Here is a 22,853-nt window from a genome sequence, read left to right on the forward strand (position 1 = left end):
GGAGGAACCCAGGAGGGTTCATTGCTTGAGGCCAAGTGTTCTGGAATAGCCTGAGCAACATAGTGAGATGCTGTCTCTAAAAATTAAAATTAAAATTAACAATTAGCCAGGCATGGTGACTCATACCTGTATCCCAGCTACTTGGGAGGTCAAAGCAGGAGAATTGCTTAAGCCCAGGAGTTCAAGGCTGCAATGAGCCATGATCGTGCCACTACACTCCAACCTGGGCAACAGAGTTGAGAGCCTGACTTTAAAAATAATAATAATAATAAATTAATTAACATTTTAAAATGTGATGGTAATGGTAACTACCTCATAACATTGCTGTGAGCATCAAATGAATTAATGTTTGTATAGTACTTAGAACAGTGCTAGCACATAGAACCAAAACTGTTAGCTGTTACTGTTACTGCTACTATTACCACCATTACTGTGGAGTATAGCTGGTCTGCCTCATAGTTATAGAACCTTTTTTCCAACCAGTTCTCCTCTCTGTTTCTCCCTGTTGAGGTCTCAGCCTGCTTCAAGCCTAAGGTCATCCAAGTTTTCTCTTATTATAATGACTATGGTAAGTGTATTAGTCAGGGTCCTCTAGAGGGACAGAACTAAGAGGATAGATATATATATATATATGAAGGGAGTTTATTAAGGAGTATTGACTCACATGATCACAAGGTCGCACAACAGGCCATCTGCAAGCTGAGGAGCAAGGAAGCCAGTGAGAGTCCCAAAGCTGAAGAACTTGGAGTCCAACGTTCGAGGGTAGGAAGCATCCAGCACAGGAGAAAGATGCAGTCTGGAAGGCTAAGCCAGTCTAGTCTTTTCACGTTTTCCTACCTGCTTTATAATCTGGCCACTCTGGCAGCTGATTAGATGGTACCCACCCAGATTAAGGGTGGGTCTGCCTTTCCCAGCCCACTTACTCAAATGTTATTCTCCTTTGGCAACACCCTCACAGACACACCCAGGATCAATACTTTGCATCCTTCAATCCAATCAAGTTGACACTCAGTATTAACCATCACAGTAAGTGCCCTCTTGATGAAACCCATACCATCATCATTCCCTGTGTCATCTTTATCTCTAGTTATAGGCACCAGCCATCCCTTTGCCTTCTTGCTGACAACATGAATTGGGTTTAAGAAGGAAAATCTCCTTCCAGAGTAGCCTCTTGCCTGCTGATGCAGGAGCCCAGCCTGCAGGACTGGGCTGTGCTTCCATCCTCAGCCTAACTCTACCCTCCAGGAATGCTCTTACAGCCATAGCTTTCTGAACCCTAGAAAGGCTCCTGAGCTGCCCTGAGCTGGATAATCCTTGCTACAGTTATAGCCTCTGCCTTCCAGTCCCTTGTACCAGAGAGAAAGGAGGACTCAGTGAAGACCCAGATCAGAGTGAATGTACAGAATTTTGATTAAGGCCTGAAGATCTCAAGCACTGTGTATGTGAAAGTGATTGGATGATGTGATGGTAAATTTTCTGTGTTAACTTGGCAAGTCTAGAGTACCCAGTTATTTAATCAAACAATATTCTAGGAGTTGCTTTGAAGGTATTTTGCAGATATGGTTAACACCTATAATCAATAGGCTTTAAATAAAGGAGATTTCCCTCAACAATATAGGTGGGCTTTACTTCATCTGTTGAAAGCCTTAAGAGCAAAACTCAAGGTTTCCAATAAAAGAAATTCTGCATCAGGACTACAATATCAACTCCTGCCTGAGTTTCCAGCCTGCCAGCCTGCCCTACAAATTCAGACTTGCCAGCCCCCACAATCATGTGAGCCAATTTCTTAAAATAAATCTCTTAATATAGACATACACACATGTGGTGCACACACACATGCACAGAGACAAACGGTCTCTTTCTCTGGAGAACCCTGATGGAGAGTGATGCTATCCAACCTCCCAATAACAATAAGAAATCGAAGACAAGCAGACTCCAGGAGAAAGATGAGGCTGGGTTGCAGTTATCACATAACAGAAAAAGGAAAGATAAAATGAGGAGGGAAGGGAAGGGAAGGGAAGGAGGGAGGAAGGAAGGAGGGAAGGCAGGAAGGAAGGAAGGAAGGAAGGAAGGAAGAAGAAAGGGAGGGAGGGAGGGAGGGAAGGAAGTGAGTTAAATAAGGAAGAAATGAAGGAAGGGAGTCAAAGGAAGGAAGGAAGTTAAATAGGGAGGGAAGGAAAGAAGAAAGGAAGAAAGGAAGGAAGGAAGGAAGCAGGGCAGGAAGTTAAGAAAGGAATGAAGGCCAGGAGTTAAATAAGGAAAGAAGTGGGGGAGGGGAGGGAAGAAGGAGACAAAAGACTCCTTTTGTCTTTTGTGGGGACACAGAAGTGGGGAGAGAGAGAGGAGAGGAGAGGAAAGAGGGGAAAAGATGAGGAAAGGAGAGAGAGAGAAAAAATAAATAGCTTTTTTTGTTTGCATAATCTGACATCTTGTAGACAGTTTTTTAGAGAGATCAATTCTGTCCCTTTGAGTTTTATTTTAAAAATTAGAGAAATAGGCTATTTGGCTAGTCTGCGAGACTTGTCATAGCCTCTGGGTTTACTGGGCGATTGGCAGGCCATAGTGTAAATAATGACTTAGAACTACTGGTTCAACTTCTCTTCAAAAATAAGGAACTAGGATCCAAGGTGAGGCCCAGAGACATACAGTGACTTGGTCAATATCGCTCATGGGAAGGCAGTCAAAGCTGTAGGTAGGACCAAGTTTTTCCTAACTCCCAGTTCTCTTCATCACATGATAGAATCAGGAGAGAGCTCTTCTCCTCTGTCACCCATCAGTCACCTCTGACCTTGCTATTTATTCCCAAGAGTTAGAGAGGCAGAGTGTACCCTCTGCCTTCGGAGATATCAAAGTCATCAAACCTGGACAAGTGAAGCCTTTGGCTGACCAGGGGCAGGGGAGGTTGGGTGTATCTGGCTGCTTACAATTCAGAAGTTGACATCAGCTCAGCTGCTTGCATGCTGTGCTAAATCTCAACGTGTATAGACTGAAAATCACCCAGTTACTTTGTGAAAACAGCAGTTTAATAAGATTAGGAGGAGTTGAGAACACTTGTTACGTTCAAGGCAATAAAATGAAAAGAAGATCATGAAGCTGAGAATTTGCAATGGAATTCTGAAATCAGCAAGTGGAAGAAATATTGTCTGAGGAGACAGAGTTCAAGACATTGGCTTCAGACAGGTCAAGTCAAAACGTACTACCCTTAGAAGAAAATCCAATTGCCCTTGGTGTAGAAGCAAGCTCCTGCTGCTTATCTTGGACACCACATTATTATTTATATTGGGAACTCCTACCAAATTACATATCCTATAGATTTACCTGGTCTAGTAAGCTCTAAGCCTCAAAGTATTATTGTAACTTAAACTCGCACCAAGTAGTGCTGTGATCTGAATAAATTGTGTTGGGTAGAAGTTCATCAAGTCGGGCAAAGGGGAAGAGAAAAAAATGAAGATTTGTACATGATCAGAATTGAGAATGTTACCCAGCTAAGACATGGCACACCAAGACATCCCAAGAGGCTGTGCCCAATGCTGGCTTGGTGAGTCGGGAGTTGGCCTTTGTAAGTGTCTAACAAGGCCATGTTGCTCAAAGGAAGCAGAAATCTAAGCAGCAAGGGAAATACCTTAGGCAAAAGAGGTCTTGGTGTGATAGAGGTCTTGAGACAATTCTCAAGTGGTTAAGTAGAGTGGGATGGAAGGATTGTGATCTAAAAGAATCTGAGAGGACAGAAGGGGTCAGATCACTCCGAACGTTGTGTTAAATAAGAAATTTGGGATATAAGCTAAGAGGAGTGGGAGTCATAGAAAGATTTTAGGCAGGCAGTGACAAGAATTGGCTTATATTTTTAAAGGATCATTCTGGCTTTTAGGTAAAACTGATTGCAGGAAGGGCAGGCAAGAATGAAAACAGGGGAACCAATTAGAAGAATATTACAGCAGTGAAGGATAAAAAACGATGCTGGCTTTGACTAGGATGACGGAAGTAAAGACGGAAAGAAGTGAATGCATTGGTAGATATGTGGATGTATGGGTATATGTGTGAATGGATTGATGGGTGAGTGAGTGGATGAACGGATGGGTGAATGGATGAGTGGACAGATGGGTAGATGAATCGATAGATGGATGAGTGGATAGGTATATGGGTGGATGGATGGGTGGATGGTTGAGTAGATGGATGGATGGGAAGATAGGTGGATAGATGGATGGGAGAGTGAGTAGGTGGGTGGATGAGTGTATGAGTGAATGGGTATATGGGTGGGTAAATGGGTGGATGAAGAGATAGGTGGATGACTGAATGGGTGAATGGATGAATGAATGAATAGTTGGATGGATGGGTGAATGGGTGGATGGAAGAATGGGTGGAGGGGTAGATGAATGGATGGATGGATGGATGGATGAGTGTGAGTGGATGGGTGGGTGGATGGGTGGATAGGTAGATGAGTGAGTAGGTGGGTGGATAGGTGGGTACACAAATGGATGACCAATGAATAAATGGGTGGATAGATGAATGGGTAGATGGGTGAATGGGGGGGTAGATGAGTGAATAGGTGGATGGGTGGATAGATAAGATGGATGGATGATTGGCTGGGTGGGTGGATGGATTTATGAGTGGGCAGGTAGATGGATGGGTGGATGGACGAATGGGTGATGGATAGGTGGATGGGTAGATGGGTGAGTGAATGGATGAATGAATGAAAGGACTGGTAGGGGGTGTATGTATGGATGGAAGGGTGAATGTATGGATGATGGGTGAGTGGATGGGTGGATGGATGGAATGGGTAAGTAAGCAGGCAGATGGATGGGTGGATGAATGGGAAAATGGGTGAATGGATAGATGGGTGGATGGGTTGATGGGTGAGGAAGTAGATGGGTGGATACATGGATAAAATGCTGGATTGGTGAGTGGATGTATGTGCTGATGGGTGAATGTATGGATAAACGGGTATATGGGTTGATTAATGGGTGGATGGGTGAATGGATGGGTAGATGTGTGGATGGATAGATGCATGAGTGGGTGGGTGGATTTATGGGTGAATGGTGGAATGGATAATGGGTAGATGGGTAAGTGGTTGTATGAGTGGTAGATGGTTGGATGGATGGATGGATGGATGGATGGATGGATGGATGGATGGATGCCTGGATGAATGGATCGATACATGGGTGGGTGGATGGGTGAGTGAATACATTGGTGAAAGGATGGATGGATGGATGGATGGACGCATGGATGGATGGATGGATGGGTGGATGAATGGATAGATGACTACTTAAATGACAAGGTATGCACACTGTTCCCTTTGTCTTGCTACTTGAACACATAGAGACATTTATTAATTTTTTGTAAGAAGTTCGTTGATTATTTAGGATTTTCTCAGTCAATAGAAAGTAAGTGCAAATGAAAAGTAACCCATTGGTGTACGTGAAGAACAAATACTGTGCCATCTCCACCTTGCAGATGAAGAGACTGAGGTCCTTAGAGGAAAGCAGCTGGCCTGTGGATATACAGCCTGGGAAGACGGGGAGTGGAAGTAGAATTTCACTCTTGTACCCTTATTTCTAGGAGTCCTTGCTGCATCCACTTCATGGGGCTCCTGCTGTTGTGTACTCTTTCCAGATAAGGAGAAGATGGTCTAGGAAATAATCCAGGGCATTTATTATTGCCATCAGTCATGGATATATCTTGCAAAGAGGCTGGTGGAAGAAGTCACCACTCTGTGCTGTCCCCCAAGGGATCAGCCATACGGAGTAAAGAATGTGCTAAGCTCTGTTCTGGGGCAAAGTGGAGGCAAGAATGTAAGCACTGCCATTTCACAGGTGTGTGAAGAAGGACCTGCAAGAAAGAAGAAAACAAAATGGGTTGCATGTGTAGATATAGGTATATCTACATCTAAAGACAGAGAGAAACCAAAGCATTCAGAAAGAAGATTTTGAGTTTGATTATTTCAGAGATCTGGGTATGTATCCAGTGAGGATGAGAAACAAGGACAGAAAAAAAGTGAATGAATGACAGAGTGAGAGTTGCTTTATATTTATATGGGCAGAGGAAGGTGTATGAATGTGTGTCTAGGTGTGTAGATGTGTTTGTGTGTATTTGTGTGTGAGTGTGCATCAATGGTTGTGTGCATGTATATTTACTTGCATTTTTATTCATATGTATGTGGGTGAAAGAGAAAGATTTTGAGACATCTCTGAGGATTCACACTTCAGGATTGTATGTGCACTCAAGGGAAGGAGGTAACATTATTTGTCATTTGACAGTTTAGGGACGTGTGGGCTCGCAATGGGAGGTGGCAGGGGTTAGAAGGAAAAGAGAGACAGAAAAAGAGAAAGGGAGGCAGAGAGAGACAGATAAGGCATAGGGGAAAAGGGAGAGAGAACCACGCCACCCATCACAGAGGCTGCCAGAAGCTCTTGGCCCACCCCCACCCGCCCAGAGCATCTCTGCTGTCCTAGAATGGTTTTAATCCCAGTACGCTGTGATCACCCTGCCTATTTTATGGTATGTCAGTCCTCTATACCACTAGAAATAGCTTGGAAAAGGACCTCATTTTTTTTCAGACCACTAAAAGCAGCCCTTCTCTGTTTCTGGTTTCTCTTAAATGCAGTCGTGGAGAGGTAGATAGATTCTTTTCAGCCTATCTCAGTACTGTGGCAAGGTGGCAAAGGCCTCCAGGCTATCCTGGGAAGGAGGAATGCATGGTGGAGGGGGAAAGGATTTCATTCGATCATGCCCCAGGTAGTTCAAGTGAAAAATGGAGAAAATAATAATATCTTTCTTGCCCTCACAGATGACTCTGGAAAGGAAGAGTAAATCTCTACTCTCCAGGAGTTCCCTGGAAGGCAGATTTTATAGAAGCTATGGAAGAGGGTGTGGGCATTTTCAGAGAAGAGGAGATATTTAGACTGAGAAGTCAGTGAATGTTTCAAGGAGACGCAGGTGAAAATTCTTCCGTTAGGGTAGCTAGGCTGCAATGTTGTGGATTTGGTCTGTTCTTGGTCAGTATCTTCTAGTGCAGTTGAATTCTAATCAGACTAACCTGTTTGGAGAATGGAGGATCCAGCCCTTATGCTTTTAAGAATCACTTACCACAGTCTGGAATTTACTGGAGACATGCAATGGCTTAGCGGCAATCCAAGAGAATAAGCTACAGGGACATGCAGTTTGGGCTGCACCAGGCTGGATTCCCAGGCTCAGGCAGGTGGACTCAGTAAACATTTATGGAAGGTTTTCAATGTGCCCAGCAATGGGCTGTGTACTCGGGCAATGCAGGGAACACAACACACCAAGTCCCACTTTTGTAGAACTTACAGATAAGTGGGGGAAGATAGTTCAGAGTCAATGACTTATATGATACAGATAGTGACAAGAGATGTGAAGAAAATACAGCAATGGATTGGATAAAGGGTGATTGGCTAGGAACATTATTAGAGGGATGGTCAGGAAAGGCCCCCTGAGGAGGCATTACTTGGGCTGAAATATGAATGATAAGAAGGGAGATGTGAAAGCTTGAAGGTCACCCTAAGAGCAGAGATTTATTTCTACATGCAGCCAGGAGCCATTGAAGGGCTTTAGTAGGAAAGTGAAACATTCTGGATATTGGGTGGAAAGTGGATTGAAGGGTGTTTGGCAAGAGCAGAAAGCAAAGGGACCAATTAAGAGTTCACTGCAGCTGTCCAGGCAATAGATAACTAACTGTGCCTTGAAGTAGCGTGAGAGTAGTGGAGATAATAAGGAGTGGTTTTCTCTACACCCACCTGAATAGCTACAATTAAAAAGACTAATGAGACGTAGTGATGGCAAAGATATGAAGCAAAAGGGACTCTCAAACATGGCTGGTTGGAGTATAAATTGTTATAAACAGTTTTTTAAATGCTTGGCAGGATCTTCTAAAGCCAAATATACATATATCCTAAGACTCAGCAAGTCCACCCCGAGAATATGCCCAACAGAAACAAGTGTTCATGCTCACCCAAAGAAATGTAAAATAATTTATATAAACTTTATTCATGGCAGCCCCAAACTGGAAAACCAAATGTCCATCAACAGGAAAATAAAGAAGTGAACAGACGACTGAGTCACTTACAACATGCACGAAACTCACATAGACAGTGTTCAGCAAAGGAAGTCAGTCACAAAAGAGTACATACCATCTGAGTCCATTAATGTGCAATCAAGAACAGATGATAGAGGTCATCATAGTGGTTACCTTTAGTGATGACCATAGTGATTACCAGAATGAGACACAAGGAGCCTTCTACGATGCTGGAAATGTGTATCTTGTTGTGGATTGAAGCACAGATGCATTCATATGTACAAATGAATGAAGCTTAATACTTAAGATTTGTGTACAATTTTGTGTGTAGATTCTACCTAAATGGTAAAGTTAATAGATATGGTTTAGCAGGAACATGTTTTGAGGTACATTCAAAGATCCAACAGGACTTGCTGACAGATTTGGTATAAGGTATGAGAAGGAAAGAGATGAATCAAGTATTGCTTTTGAGTTTGTGGCCTGTTCCATGTGGAAAAGGCATGCTGCTCAAGGATCCAAAATTCCTCTTGCCATTTTACAAGTAAGGGTGAACACTGATATCTAGGGTGAGAAAAAAAAAAAAAATCCAGGTCCCTCAGCGTCAGGTGGGCATAATAGTAAGGAAGCCAAGCCCACAGCCCTTAGGGAAGCAGAACTTTAGCAAGTGGTTTGGCATTCAGGGGGAGAGCTGCCACCTGTGGTAAGGTGAACATGTAGGAATATGGCATGGCCTCTGTATTAGTCTGTTTTGTGTTGCTATAAAGAAATACCTAAGCCTGGGTAATTTACAACGAAAAAGGTTTAATTGGCTTATGGTTCTGCAGGCCATACAGGAAGCATAGCAACATCTGCTTCTGGTGAGGCCTCAGGAAGCGTCCAATCATGGCGGGAGGAGAAAGGGGAGCTAGTGGGTCACATGGTGAAAAAGGTAGCCGTAGAGAGAGGAGGAGGTGCCAGCCTTTTTAAAATAACCAGACATTCCATGAACTAACAGAGTGAGAACTCACTCATCACCAAGGGGCGGGCACCAAGCCTTTCATGAGGGATCTGCCCCCATGCCCCAAACACCTCCTACTAGGCGCACCTCCAACACTTGGGGTCACATTTTAACATGAGATTTGGAGGGGAAAAATATCCAAACAATATCAGCCTCCATCTTACAAAAGGCCTGTAGGCAGAAGTGGCCATCAGAGCAGGAAACAGAGCAGACGTTTTATCCTGTGGACCAGGGCACAAGACAGGATATAAGTGAAGCGTGCTGTGGCAGAGAATGAGTAGATGTGCACCAATCCCACTTCCCTGGCCTAAGAGCATGGGGAGACTGCAGTTCCTGCCTCCCTGGCTCTTGAGCTGAGGCCACATGCTGATTCTGGCAAGTGGAAGGTGGGTGAGCAAATGTACACCATTTCTAGGCCCAGCCCTGCTTCTCTCTGAGATCCTCGGTTCACTCTCTTTATTCAGAGCATAAGGATCCAGCTTAAGACCACACAACCCTATGCGAAAAGTTGAGCCTCAAGATGGAAGGAAAGTAGATTGCTAAATCATTGCACATAATGCTGCTGGCTCAATGCCTGATTGGGTTGTGACATGAGTAACAAATAGGCCATTGCACCAAGTCTTTGAGATACAGGGGTTGTTACAGCAACTAGAGTTAATTACCCTAGCATGTGTGTGTTCAGAATCTAAGGACTAATCTCAGGAAGATGGGGCCGTTACAGTGTGGGAGCTGGGATTCTCTGAGATCCAGTTAGCTCTGAGGAGGGTGCTGGTAGGGTGGGATGTATGAGACTGAGCCCATATGATGGAAGTGCTGAGGAAAGACAGAGCTGTTAAACCTCTGTCTTTGGGAGAAGAGTCTAAGAACTGGGCTGTGACTGTGGACCCCAAGAACACAGCTGTGGGGGCGCTACAACTAGAAGATGTAGAGAAACTCATCCATCTATCTATCCAGCCAGTACTTCCCATCACTCACTATGCACTGAGCGTGTTGGATGCATGGAACAACTGAACAGACATGGGTTCTGCCTTCTTGGAGTTCAAAGACTGCACCTGAAATTAAAGGTGGGATAGCTGATGCTTTATTCATGGGTTAACTCTTCATAGAGAGAAATAAGCACCTTACTGCGTCCTTTACCCTGAAAACCCACCTTGGAGAGTCTCTTGGCACGGCCAGCCCAAGTTGCTCCAGCCCTGAGCAACTGGAAAAGAAGCAGATTTTGCTTCAGAAGGTAGGTGGAGACTGTTGGAGCAGCCCAGGCTTGGGGCAGTGGGATAGTCAGAGGCGTTGTTCCTGCTTGAGGTTTCCCTAGTTGCCTTACGGGTAGTCACTTATCACACTCCTGGGGATAGGTAACATTCTATGGTGTGTGTGAGCTTGCTGTGCTTGTGTGGGATGCCTTTGCAAAGTCCATCTAAGCTCAGGTCAAGGAAGGTGCAGGGGTCCTCGATGGAAACAATTGTCAGCTCATTATGGAAACTACCCTGGAGACAAGGGACAAATGGAAATGATGAGGATTCTCTGTGCCAGGCCAGCTTTCTCTCTAGCAGTCCCTCCCTGAGCTGTCTGGGATACAGGCTTACCAGTGCTCAGAACTCTATTGGTGAGAATCAGGGGCTTCCCTCCCCTCCAAATTTGGCACCAGCATTGTCTTCACTCTATGATGAATAATTATAGCAATGATAAATAGTATAATGATAGTAATAAACTCTGTTTATTGAGGCCCTTCTACCGCTAGTCACTTTGTATTACTTCCTTGAATCTCAAGCTTGGCACTGCCTCTTCTTGCAGGTGACACCACGGAGCATCAGGAATGAGAATGTGCAGGAAACAATATGATGAATTAATTGAGTGCTTGCTACATGCCAGGCACCACGCTTACTGCTTTAGATTGCTAGATCTTTCAACAAACCTATCACTTAGGCAGCATTAGTAGCCCCATTGTGTCAAAGGACTGAGTTTTAGAAAGGTTGAATAGCACAGCGAAGGTCACACAGACAAGGACATGGCAGAGCAGACACTGAATGCAGCAGCCTGGCCTCAGAGCCTATCCACACAATAACTACACTACACCGCCTGTAACATGCCAGTCTAAAACGTTCTGCAGGAGGACTAAGCTAAGGCCATCAACAGCTTTGACATTTTGTTCAGGAAGGCAGTGCCATGGCAGGGCCTAGAATTCCACTGAGAAAGGAAAGTCTGCCTTACATAGAAGCAGTGATTCTTTGGGGCTTCTAAAAGGATGCCTGGGCTCCAGTTCTCTGCCTTTCTGGGAGACACAAGGACATGGATCACATACAAAGTGAGTTTGGTCATCCAGACCACCTTCCTGTTCCCTGCATTCCCCCAGGAAATGATGCTGATTGGCAGTTAGGGCAGAGAGTGGGCTAAGCAACTGAGCACTGGCTAGCAGGTCAGCACCTAGGAGGGTCTGCCCTTGACAATGCTGTGAGCGTGGTGTAAATCCTGAGAAAGCTAGACCTGGTGAACTTCTTTTTCAAAAATGAAGGCTGCCCGTTCATTTCTATTTTGTGGCATGCAAAGCAGGTTCACATTCATTAGCTCATTGAATTTGAACCTCAAAAAATAAGTCCTGGTAAGCAAGCAAAGCAGAAACTATTATCCCCAACTCCAGTGGGCAGATATTGTCGTTCCCATGCTATAGATAAAGAGAGTGGATTTTGATGTGCTGAGGTCATTGGTCCAAGGTCACACAGTTCTGTAGTGATGGACCAGCAGTCTCTCTAGTCCAAAGTTTACATTGCAAACCATTAGACCCCACTGGCTCCCTACAACAAATACCTTCCCATTGTTGGCTCCATGCACTGCACCTGCTTCCTCCTGTGTCCTCAGTAGCTGTCACCATATAAGTAAGACACATAGTAGTTGCTCAGTGTGTTCATTCAATGTATTGATGGATGGATGAGTGGGTGGATTTTCTGCCTCAAGATACAATCATGACTTAGATGACATAATAATGGGGTGAGTCTGCCTCTACCTACTAAGATCTAGTAAAAATCCATCAGCTGCTGCCCTGAAGTTTGTACAGGTACCACAGCAGTCTAAATGCATTGACTTCTCTGTACTCACCCTAAAATTCTCTCTCCTTCATTATTAATATTTTTTCTTTTTTTGAAAAATAACTATGCACTACGTAATTTAATTTCAGTAAACCCATAGGAAGCACCTATTATCATCCCTATTTCATAGATGATAAAATTGAGGCCGAGAGAGGTGAAGTAACTTTCCCAGGTTCACACTGTTGCTCAATGGCAGAGCTGAGATCCTAATTGTGATCTGTCTGTTGCTGAAGATCACAGTCCTGGTCAGGTTATACTGATTTTCTGCCAACAGTTGTTCTATCGAGATTGTTCAGAGGAGCATGGGGTGTTTGCAGCTTCAGGGAGCCTGACCATACAAAGTTCACCTTGTAAAATCAACCCTTGCAACTTCCACCTTCCCCCACACCAATAAAGGAAAAGGAAGCCAGCAGAGAGATCTTGCTTTACTTGTCAAGAAGCTTCGGATTAGAAAGCTAGTTAACAATTCATCTAAAATGAGCAGAGGATTCCAAGCATATCCAAATTAATATTTATAGAGGGAATGCTTGCTCAGACCCAATTATTCTGAGGGCCTGGAAGCTGGGCACAAGTGGTGCATAAAGGGAGGGAGTACGGATGCCAGGGGAAGCTGGCCCTGGGGACCGTTGCCAGGATGCTGTTAGGTGCCAAACATGGGGCATCAGTGAGGCCTGGAGAGTGAACAAGCAGGTGTCTCACCCCACAACTTTTTATTTACAGCTAAGCATTAGGCTTCACCATAGCTTTAATTCTCCTCTTCAGCACAGGATATGGGCAGAGCTCACCTTTGCAGAGGCCTATAGTGATTGGGCAATAAGGAAATTTGTAGATGGGCCAGATGGAGACTCTGGAACCTGGGGATAAGGCACCACCACTTCTGGCCTCCTGTTCATAACTGCCAGGGGGAACAGAGGCCTGGCCTGGTTTGCCAGATTTCTTTGTATAGAAAATTCAAATGTTAATATAAAGTCTCCATAGCAGCAAATTGTCATTTTCAAATAGTGAGAGGGTCCAACAAAGCATGCCCACGTCAGTTTTGGCCCCCACACTGCCGCAGGTCAGAACCTCTGGCCTAGAGGCTGGAGTCTGAAATTATTTCCACTGGCTTTGACGAAGTCCTGCCATTTTTGCCGTATAGAATTCTTCCAGCACTGGCTTAATATCAATCCATCTTTGACGGTATTTCTCCTGGTTCTGGCCTACTCAGCCCATTACAACCATAGAACCTGTAGTCCCCTTTAAAACTCTCTACCCACCACTGAAAGGAAGAAAAAATAGTCTCAGTTGTTATTCCCAAGACTTTAATGTCACCATGAGAATATTCTCCCTCCAGCCGCCTACTCAATGACACTCATTTATAGGTCTCTGATTTCTAAATCTCTCTCCTATTCCTCTTCCACATAACACCAGTGGGAACTTTAGAAAATTCAAATCTGATTGTATCATTCTTCTGTTCAAAACCCTTCAAAGACTCCCCATTGCCTTCCTGAAAAAGATCAGCCTCCTTAGAATGGTGGTTAAAGTCCTACATGATCTGGCCGTAGGCTGTCTCTTCCACTTTATCTCCTACCACCTCTAGCCTTGCAGTCTATAACAATGAGAAATGTTTATTTGAAAGCAACAGAAAATGTCTCTGAGTAACCGAAGCAGAGTAGGAAACCACTGTCTTCCAGCTCTAACCATCACCATTGTTAGTTGCCTGGATCTTAGCTTCTCCAATTGCCCAATTCAGTCTGTTTTCAATATAATAGTCAGAGAGATCATTTTAACCTTGAACCAATCTATGTTTCTCTCCTGCTTAAAACCTTCCAAGGACTTCCTATTTCACCAAGAATAAAAATGAAATCTTTATCACGATTTACAATAACTAACATTTATTGAGTACTTATATACCAGACACTTTTCTAAGCACTTGAGCTTGACATATCTTAATATGTCAAACCACTTTGTGGGGTAGGTTTTGTAAGTAGCCTCATTTAATGGATGAAAACACTGAGGCATCGAGAGGTCTGTTACTTTGACCAGTGGCTCATAGCTGGAAGGTAGTGAATTTGAAACGATAGGCTGACTCCAGAGCCCAAGATTTCATCCACTAAACTGCACTCATATGCTGCCTGTCGTTTTCTAACATCATGCCCTTTCACTCTGCTCCAGACTAACTAATCTCATTACTGTTCTTCAAATGTGTTGTGTTCATTTCAACCTCAGCATCTTTGTTCCTGCTATTTCTCTACCTAGAAATCCTTCCAGGCAACTCTATATGGCTCCTCCCTGGACTTTCTGTCTTGACTAGCACCTCTCCTCCTCTAAGAGGTTATCCCCCTAAGCCACATCCGTTTTCTCCAAAGCACTAAGTCAATGGAAAGGTGGGGAGGGGAGTAGTTTGAAAAGGGCAGGAACCAAAGAGCTTTGGGAGACCCTTGTGGTAGGTGCCAATGGAGTTACTCCAGGTTGCTCACTAGAATGGATTAGCTCTTTTAAGGTTTCCATCTTTAATAAGCGAAGTCCAAGGAGAGATAAATTCCTGTTGGCATACTCTTGATCATGTATCTCATTCTTGGCTAAGGTAGAGTGAGGCATCTTTTTTTGACAACCAGGGCAACTGATACCTTGGTTCAAGTTGGAGAAAAATGCCCTTTCCCTGAAATAGGCACAGCTCTCCACCAGGATGCATGGCTGGTGAACAGAACCAGGGCAGGATTTCAGCCCTCAAATCAGCCTTGGTCAGTCATGTTTGTGCAGTGCTCAACCTGCACAACCACATGTGGCCACTTAGCTAGGACTGCTCACAGATGAGAAAGAGGTAATTCCCCTAATGGGAGCCAGGGATATCACTAAAATAATAATAATAATAATAATAATAAAGATATATACTGAGTAGCAAAAAAAAAAGTCACTAATGAACAACAGATATTCTCAACCAGTAGTTCTCAATTCAGATTACTCACTAGAATCGCCTGATGAAATGTACATATATTCAATTCTAAAGTCCTACCCAAAACCAAAGTAAATTAGTTCTGGAGGTGGCACCTAAGAATTAATACTTTAAAAAGCATTGCTAATGATTCCAATTTGCTGCCAAGTTTGAAAACCAACGCTCTAAACTCTACCTCCGCTGAATTCTGTAGTTTCTTAACTGGATTTTAGTATGTATTGTTTCCATGCCATTGTTCCGGCCGTCATCATTCCCTAGAACGCTTACAAATGCTACACATACACACAGACACACACACACACACACACACTCACGCACCACACCTTTGTTGTGATAACTCCTGCTGACATCCTGAAGGAAGCTTACCTGACCTGCACTGCTCCACTCCCACTCTTCTTGATCACTGCACACTCCACAACTTACTATCTGTCAAAATACCCATATATCCCTCCCTCTAAACTAGGAACTCTCTGAAAACAGGCTCTGGGCCAGATTCACAACAGACCTAAAGATCTCACCCTAGAGACCTAATCCTGAAACCCATGGACTTGTGATTGTTGCCCTAACATCTCTCCATTTCCTGCCAACACCACACCCCAGCCTGAGCTGATTCAGGGTTTTAGGTGTCCTATCAGCACCATGGTTTCTTCAATCCAGAATCCACATTTCTACTTGATTGTGAAAATCTGTGTTTCTCAGAAATCTTGATAGTTCAGATTCTCTGGATTTGTGTTCTGGGCTGCATTGGACTGCCTTTTGAACTTTATTTTTATTTTTTGCTTTTTTAAAATATCTTTTGTCCTTTGAATTAGTAAATGTGGACTAGTGCTTCTTTTTGCCTGCAATAAAGCCATCCACCCACTCTGTCTCAGTTAAAATTCCTGGGTCACCTCTTCACTTCACTCCTTTTTCTCCAGTGTTTTTCAACTTTCCCTGCAGCCTAAGCTATATCCTTAAAGAAAGAAAACAAAACCCTTTTACATTCTTCCTGCCTTTCATCTCCCTAAGACTCATACTTCTGCTATCTGCCAGCCTCACTCTGCTTTCCCTGAGAAAAGCAGCCAGGACTTGAATTAGAAGGATGGTCCAAAGAAAGGATTTTGCCTGATGTGTGCATGCAGTTTTTCTTTGATGTGCTAGAGACAAATGAGGGAAGGATTTCATACAGAGCTTCTGTCTCTGCTTGGTGTCAACAGCTGCTCCTGAGTCAACAGAGCAATGGTGTGTATCTGGACTGAAGAGAACAAAGGTTGCTTAAATTGTTTTCCATCCCCTCTGAAACCAATAAGTGCTACTCCACTGCTTAGCGCAATTGAGTTCCTGAACGGTGGTGCAGCAGGGTGTCAAACCAAATCTTAATTCTGTCAAATGCTGGCTTGATGAGCTTACAGAAGCAGGTGCAAGGCCAATAGGGGAGAGGTCAGGGGGTCCTATTCCAACTGGCTATGCCAGGGGCCCCAGTGAGACACTCTTCTCCAGGAGAAAGGACAGCCATTCCACTAAATATTTGAGATCTTAGAGATACTTTCCAGTGGGTTTAATATGGCCATGAGCCAAAGCACATGCCACATCTGACTTTATGATAAAGTTCAACAAGGCAGGTAGGAATCAAAACACATGGGGTTGATGAAATGTTAAAAGGAGGGAGGGACGGATGGTCATGAAATGGTTACTGAGGGTTACACCCTAGAGAGATATCAGTGAATAAGATCAAAGATCCCTGCATTTAAGGGGCTGGCGTTCTAGGCGTCGTCTCCCTCCAATTCACTCTAGAGAAGCACAACTCCTGAAAGATGAAAAGCTTTCAAGAGATACCAAAGGACAAAAGATAAAAGGACAGATCCCATTCTCTCAGAGGTATTGAAAAATCCAGCCTTTCTGACAGACTGATTTTTTTTTTTTTTTTTGTTTGAGACAGGGTCTCAGTCTGTTGCCCAGGCTGGATTGCAGTACAATCTCCATCTCCCAGGCTCAAGCGATTATCCTGTTTCAGCCTCCTGAGTAGCTGGGGTTACAGGCGTGTGCCACCATTCTCAGCTAATTTGTGTATCTTTAGTAGAGATGGGGTTTTGCCGTGTTGGCCAGGATGGTCTCGAACTCCTGACCTCGAATGATCAAAGCCCCACATGACACTGAGCATCTATCCCTCCCTCCTTTTATCATTTCATCAACTCCATGTGCATTGATTCCTATCTGCCCTGTTGAACTTTATCATAAAGTCAGATGTGGCACGTGCTTTGGCTCATGGCCATATTAAACCTACTGGAAAGTATCACATGTCCATCTCTGAAACATGTTTTGTTGGAGCTATTAAGAAAGAAAAATTATCCACTGGGGTTGTTAAACAGAGAGAATGGGAACTTGAAACTGCTGGGCCCATCCTTCTGGCTCATAAGAAAAGCCTGCTTCAGGGGAAAGCCCAGGCAAGAGATGAAAGAGTGGTATTGTTTGTATCTCTGTATTCTTTTCTTGTTGTTTTTGAGATGGAGTCTCCTCTGCCACCCAGGCTGGAGTGCAGTGGCACTATCTCAGCTCGCTGCAACCTCCACCTCCCAGGTTCAAGTGATTTTCCTGCCTCAGTCTCCCTTGTAGCTGGGATTATAGGCACACACCACCATGCCTGGCTAATTTTTGTATTTTTATTAGAGACAGGGTTTTACCATGTTGGCCAGGCAGGTCTCGAACTCCTGACCTCAAGTAATTCACCCACCTTGGCTCCCAAAGTGCTGGAATTACAGGCATGAGCCACTGCTCCCGGACTGTATTCTTTCTACAGATTTATTAAATTAGAATAGACATACTATAGCTGTGCTATTTAAAATGTATTATTGGCCCGGAGTGGTGGGTCATGCCTGTAATCCCAGCACTTTGGGAGGCCAAGGCAGGTGGATCATTTGAGGTCAGGAGTTGGAGACCAGCCTGGCCAACAATGATGAAACCCAGTCTGTACTAAAAATACAAAATTTAACTGGCATGGTGGCGCACACTGTAATTTCAGCTACTCGGAAGGCTGAGGCAGGAGAATCGCATGACCCGGGAGGTGGAGGTTGCAGTGAGCTGAGATTGTGCCACTGCACTCCAGCCTGGGTGACAGAGTGAGACTGCATCTCAAAAAATAAATAAATATAAATAAAGTGTATAATGACGTGACTTTGAATATATGCATATAGCAGTAAAACCATCACCGTAATCAAGTTAATGAACATAAACATCATCTCTGAAGGTTTTCTTGAGTCATTTTGTAATCCCTACCATTCCCAAGCAGCCTGTTTTGTCACTATAGTATAATCTGCATTTTCTATAATTTTATGTAAATAGACTCATATAGCATGCACTCTTTTTTTTTTTTTTTTGATCTGGCATCTTTAGCGCAGGATAAGTATTTTAAGTGTTCTCCATGTTGTTGTGTGTTTCACAGGTTCATGCCTTGATCATGTTCAAGTCTTTTTGTGGCATTGGCCTTTATTTATCTTGGGGAAATACCTGGGGATGGAATAATTGGGTCATATGATAAATGTACATTTATCTTTTAATGGAACTGGCAAATTGTTTTTCATAATCATTGCATGTCATATGACTTTATATCCTTACCCTTCGTGTATGAATTCTGCTTGCTCCACATCACCTGATATGGCTAGTCTTTTTATTTTAATTTTAGCTATTCCAGCGGTTGTATCTCATTACAGTTTTGATTTTAGCTTCCATAACGACTAACGATGAGGATATTTTCATGTGTTTATTTGGCATCCACATATCTTCTTCGGTGAACTATCTGCCAAATCTTTTGCCCATTACTTTACCGGGTTGTTTGTTTCTTTTGGTTTTGAATTCTGAGACTTCTTTATCAGAGCTAGATACAAGTCTTTTGTCAAATATATGCTTTGCAAATATTTCCTGCCAGTTTGTCATTTGCCTTTTGATTTTTGTCTTTTGAAGAACAAAAAATTTTAATTTTAATAAAATCCAATTTATTGGTATTGCTTCTTTTATACTTTTTGGTGTTTGTGTTTTATTTAGGAAGTCTTTGCCAAACTTAAGGCCACTGAGATTTTCTTCCGTGATTTATTCTAGAAGTTTTAGATTTTATCTCTTACATTTAAATCCATAACCCATTTTGAGTTATGTTTTATATATTGTATGATGTAATTGTTGAGGTTCTTTTTTCTTACTTTTTCTCCCCGTTTCTTCCTTCTTTCCTTCTTTCCTAATCAATTACTATTGAAAATATGATTCTTTCCCCCACTGAATTGCACTGGCACATGTGTGAAAATCTGCTGACTTTATATGCGTGGATCTATTTATTTCTGGACTCTCCAGTCCATTCTGTTGATCAATGTATCTGTCTTTACACCAATGCCAGTATTTTGTTTCCTCTAGTTCCTCCAGCTTTTTTTTTTTTTTTTTTTTTTTAAACATGGAGTCTCACTCTGTCACCCAGGCTGGAGTGTGGTCACATGATCTCGGCTCACCGCAACCTCCGCCTCCTGGGTTCAAGCGATTCTCCTGCCTCAGCCACCAGAGTAGCTGGGACTACAGATGCGTGCCACCATGCCAGGCTAATTTTTTATATTTTTAGTAGAGATGGGATTTCACCATGTTAGCCAGGATGGTCTCGATCTCCTGACCTCGTGATCCTCCTCCTGCCTCGGCCTCCCAGAGTGCTGGGATTACAGGCATAAGCCATCGCGCCCGGCCAGATTCCTCTAGCTTAAAACTAAGTCTTGAAATCAGATATTATAAGCTATCCAACTCTGTTCCTCAAACTTGTTTTGGCTATTGTAAGCCCTTTGCATTTCCATATAAATTTTAGAATCAGCTTGTAAAGTACCACAAAAAATAGCCTGCTGGAATTTTTATTTGAGTTTGAGGCGAATAGGCAACTTCTTAATAATACTGAATTTTCTGCTCTACGAACACAGTATATCTTTCTAATTTTGTAGGTCTCTTTAATTTATACTGTCTATCTATATAATCTTCAGTGTACAGGCATTGTATATTTTTATCAAAATTATCCCTATGTATTTCTGTCTTTAAATTTTCAGTAACTTATAGCATATAAAAATAACACAAATCTTATATCTGTACATTTACAACACTCCTATGAATCCATCTATTGATGTGGGTCCTTTGTAAGTCTTCATTTTCTGGTTTTGCTCAATTGCTCTGTTGAGCATTCTCATCTCTGTCTCTACTTGCCATGGTCTCAGTCCTTTTACTGGCCCTTTGCATGGCGTTCTTATTCCCATTTTTCATGGCCTCATCATAAAGGCCCAGCTCATCCTGAACTTGTCACTTGGAACTTGCTCTGACCACTGATTTATAAACACCTAGTGCTGACTCCTGCCCAAGGCACATAGAAATTTACTTTGCTCTTTCAAGAGGGACAAGCTCATCTGCAGCAGATACATTGGTTTAGCTCAACCTCTGCCCATACCTGATCATTCATCTATTCCCTAGACATTTGCAGTCCAACAGTTTTTTTTAACCTGGTTCCCAGATTATACCAGGTATGAAGCATAGTTTGTGATGCCCTGGATTTTGTCAGAATAAAAAAAAAACTGGAATTCTTCCACATTCTCTATGACAATGATTGTGGGGAGGGCTTCCTGGTGTAATATAAGTCATAGAAGCGACAAATCAAAGACCATTCAATATTACAAATATCCAGTTAGAAATAAGTGGGAGGAGGGAGGCCCATTCACAATAGTCATAAAACCTATAAAATATCTATTAATAAATTTAGCAAGCATGGTACTTATCTGAATAAAACTATAAAATTTTATTAAAGAGCATAAAACATGATCTGAATTAATGGAGAGACATAGCATGCTACCGAATGGGATGACTTTGTATCATAAATTATCTACTCTTTCCAGACTAATACAACTATTTACCAACATTTCTATCAGAATTCTTACATTTTATACTTTTAATATTTTCTTTTTCTCTTGAATAATTTTTAGAGAAATGGAACAAAATAAGATCATTAAAGAACAAATTTGGAATGATTTCCATACAATTTTTGGAAAAGAAGAATGATGGGGAAGGAATTGTCCTACCACCCATATAAAAACATACTCTGAAGATGCTCTAGTCAAAACAGTACTGTTATTAAAATAGAGAGATAACAGATATTACAGTAAAAAACAATACAGTATGCAGAAATACATCCTTGTGTATAAATAAACATATGACAAATGTAACATTTCAATTTAAATTAGAAATGAAAGGTTCATTTAATAAAAGTTTCTAGCATAATAGGCCAGCCATCTGGGAAGACACAAAGCTAAATTCTTCCTATAAAAAACACAAAGAATGAACTCAAAGTGCTGGAAATTTTAAAATTAAAATAATACATAATAAAGTATGAATACACACTTACTGACAATATTTATCAGATCTCAGATTGAAGAAGCACTTCTTAAATAACAAAGAGCACTTCAGAAACCACCAACGTGACTATTAGAAAATAAATGAAGGTAAAGGATAGTAGTATGAAATCAAAAGACAAATAAGAGACTGGAAAAATAGAAATTTGAGGCATTGCAAATAAAAGTTAATGTTTATATCAGATGATTCAGAAATGTTAAGGAAAAAGTTAAGCACCTCTTTTAGAAATCACGAACAAAGAATATCAACAGAGTATTTGTAAAGATGCTGGTAACTGCTCTATAACATCTGAATATCCGTAGCTGAATACATGCAGTTTCTGTATCCCTTCTAGGAAGACTAAAATGGATCTTCTTATGTAGTAGGTGATCATTAATATACATTCCCATACTCTTTCCTATTTTAGCTCTGCCCTTCTCCAGGAGTTCAGAGTCCTCTGAATTAAGTTGGCACTTGGGAGACAGAAATAAAAATCACAGATGGGAGGATTTGAGGGGATAGGTCTGAGAGTAAAGAAGCCCATGACTTTTGTTTGCATTACATTGGACAGAAATCAGTCACATGATCATACTGTCCTGAAAAGGAGGCTGGGAAGTGTAGTTCCATTAACGTGCTCAAGAAGAAGAGGAAATGGGATTTGATGACCCACTGGAAGACTCTGCTATAATTTGGCAATTCAGAGGAGCAGATATCAGTGACCAATAAACATACAGTAGGAGGCTCAAAGTTAGTATTCAGGAAAAGAAAATTAAAATGTCACCTCTTATTCAACAAACTGGAAAAAAATTAAAAGTGATAACACAAATTTGGCAAGGAGATAAAGGAAAGGGATACTTTATGTATTTCTAGTAGAAATAAGAAATGCTATAGACTTTTAGGAAAGCAGTCTGATAATATTGATTACACTTTTTAAAATCACATATATCTTCAAACTTGGAAATCCTACTTCAGGTATCTATCCATAAAAACAAATGCACAAGTAAATAAAAATATGTAGGCAGAGACATCCTTGCAGCATGTTTAAAATGACAAAAAACAAAAGCCAGAAACATCCTGAATGCTCATAAATAAATAAGGAGTTGAACAAATCACAGTGCGTTCACTCCTCGAAATACTATGCAGTTGTAACAAAAGACTGAATTAGATTTACACATGTTATCCTAGAGATATGCTTACAAGGTATTGTTAAGTGAGAAAAGCAAGGTACAAGAACTAGTTTTGGTACGGCGTAAGTTTGCACAGCAAATTTTGCACAACAAATTCTGCACAGCAAAAAATAACTATCAACAGAGTAAACAGACAACCTACAGAATGGCAGGAAATTTTTGCAATGTATTCACCTGACAAGGGTCTAATATCCAGCATCTATAAGGAACTTAAAGAAATTTACAAGAGAAAAACAACCCCATTAAAAGTGGGCAA

General features: G+C 42.1%; 1 long non-coding RNA gene across 1 annotated transcript; it reads right to left on the reverse strand.

Annotated features, from left to right (window-relative positions):
* Window positions 1-5,769: 5,769 nt before the first annotated feature.
* On the reverse strand, window positions 5,770-10,212 carry LOC129527609 (uncharacterized). The gene is made up of 3 exons (XR_008672607.1): window positions 10,177-10,212; window positions 10,002-10,078; window positions 5,770-5,826 (listed from the first exon to the last, which is right to left on the reverse strand). It is a non-coding gene; the product is annotated as an uncharacterized lncRNA (long non-coding RNA).
* Between the last annotated feature and the right edge of the window lie 12,641 nt (window positions 10,213-22,853).

The sequence above is a fragment of the Gorilla gorilla genome, chromosome 18, assembly GCF_029281585.2.
Source record: "Gorilla gorilla gorilla isolate KB3781 chromosome 18, NHGRI_mGorGor1-v2.1_pri, whole genome shotgun sequence".
NCBI lineage: Eukaryota > Metazoa > Chordata > Mammalia > Primates > Hominidae > Gorilla > Gorilla gorilla.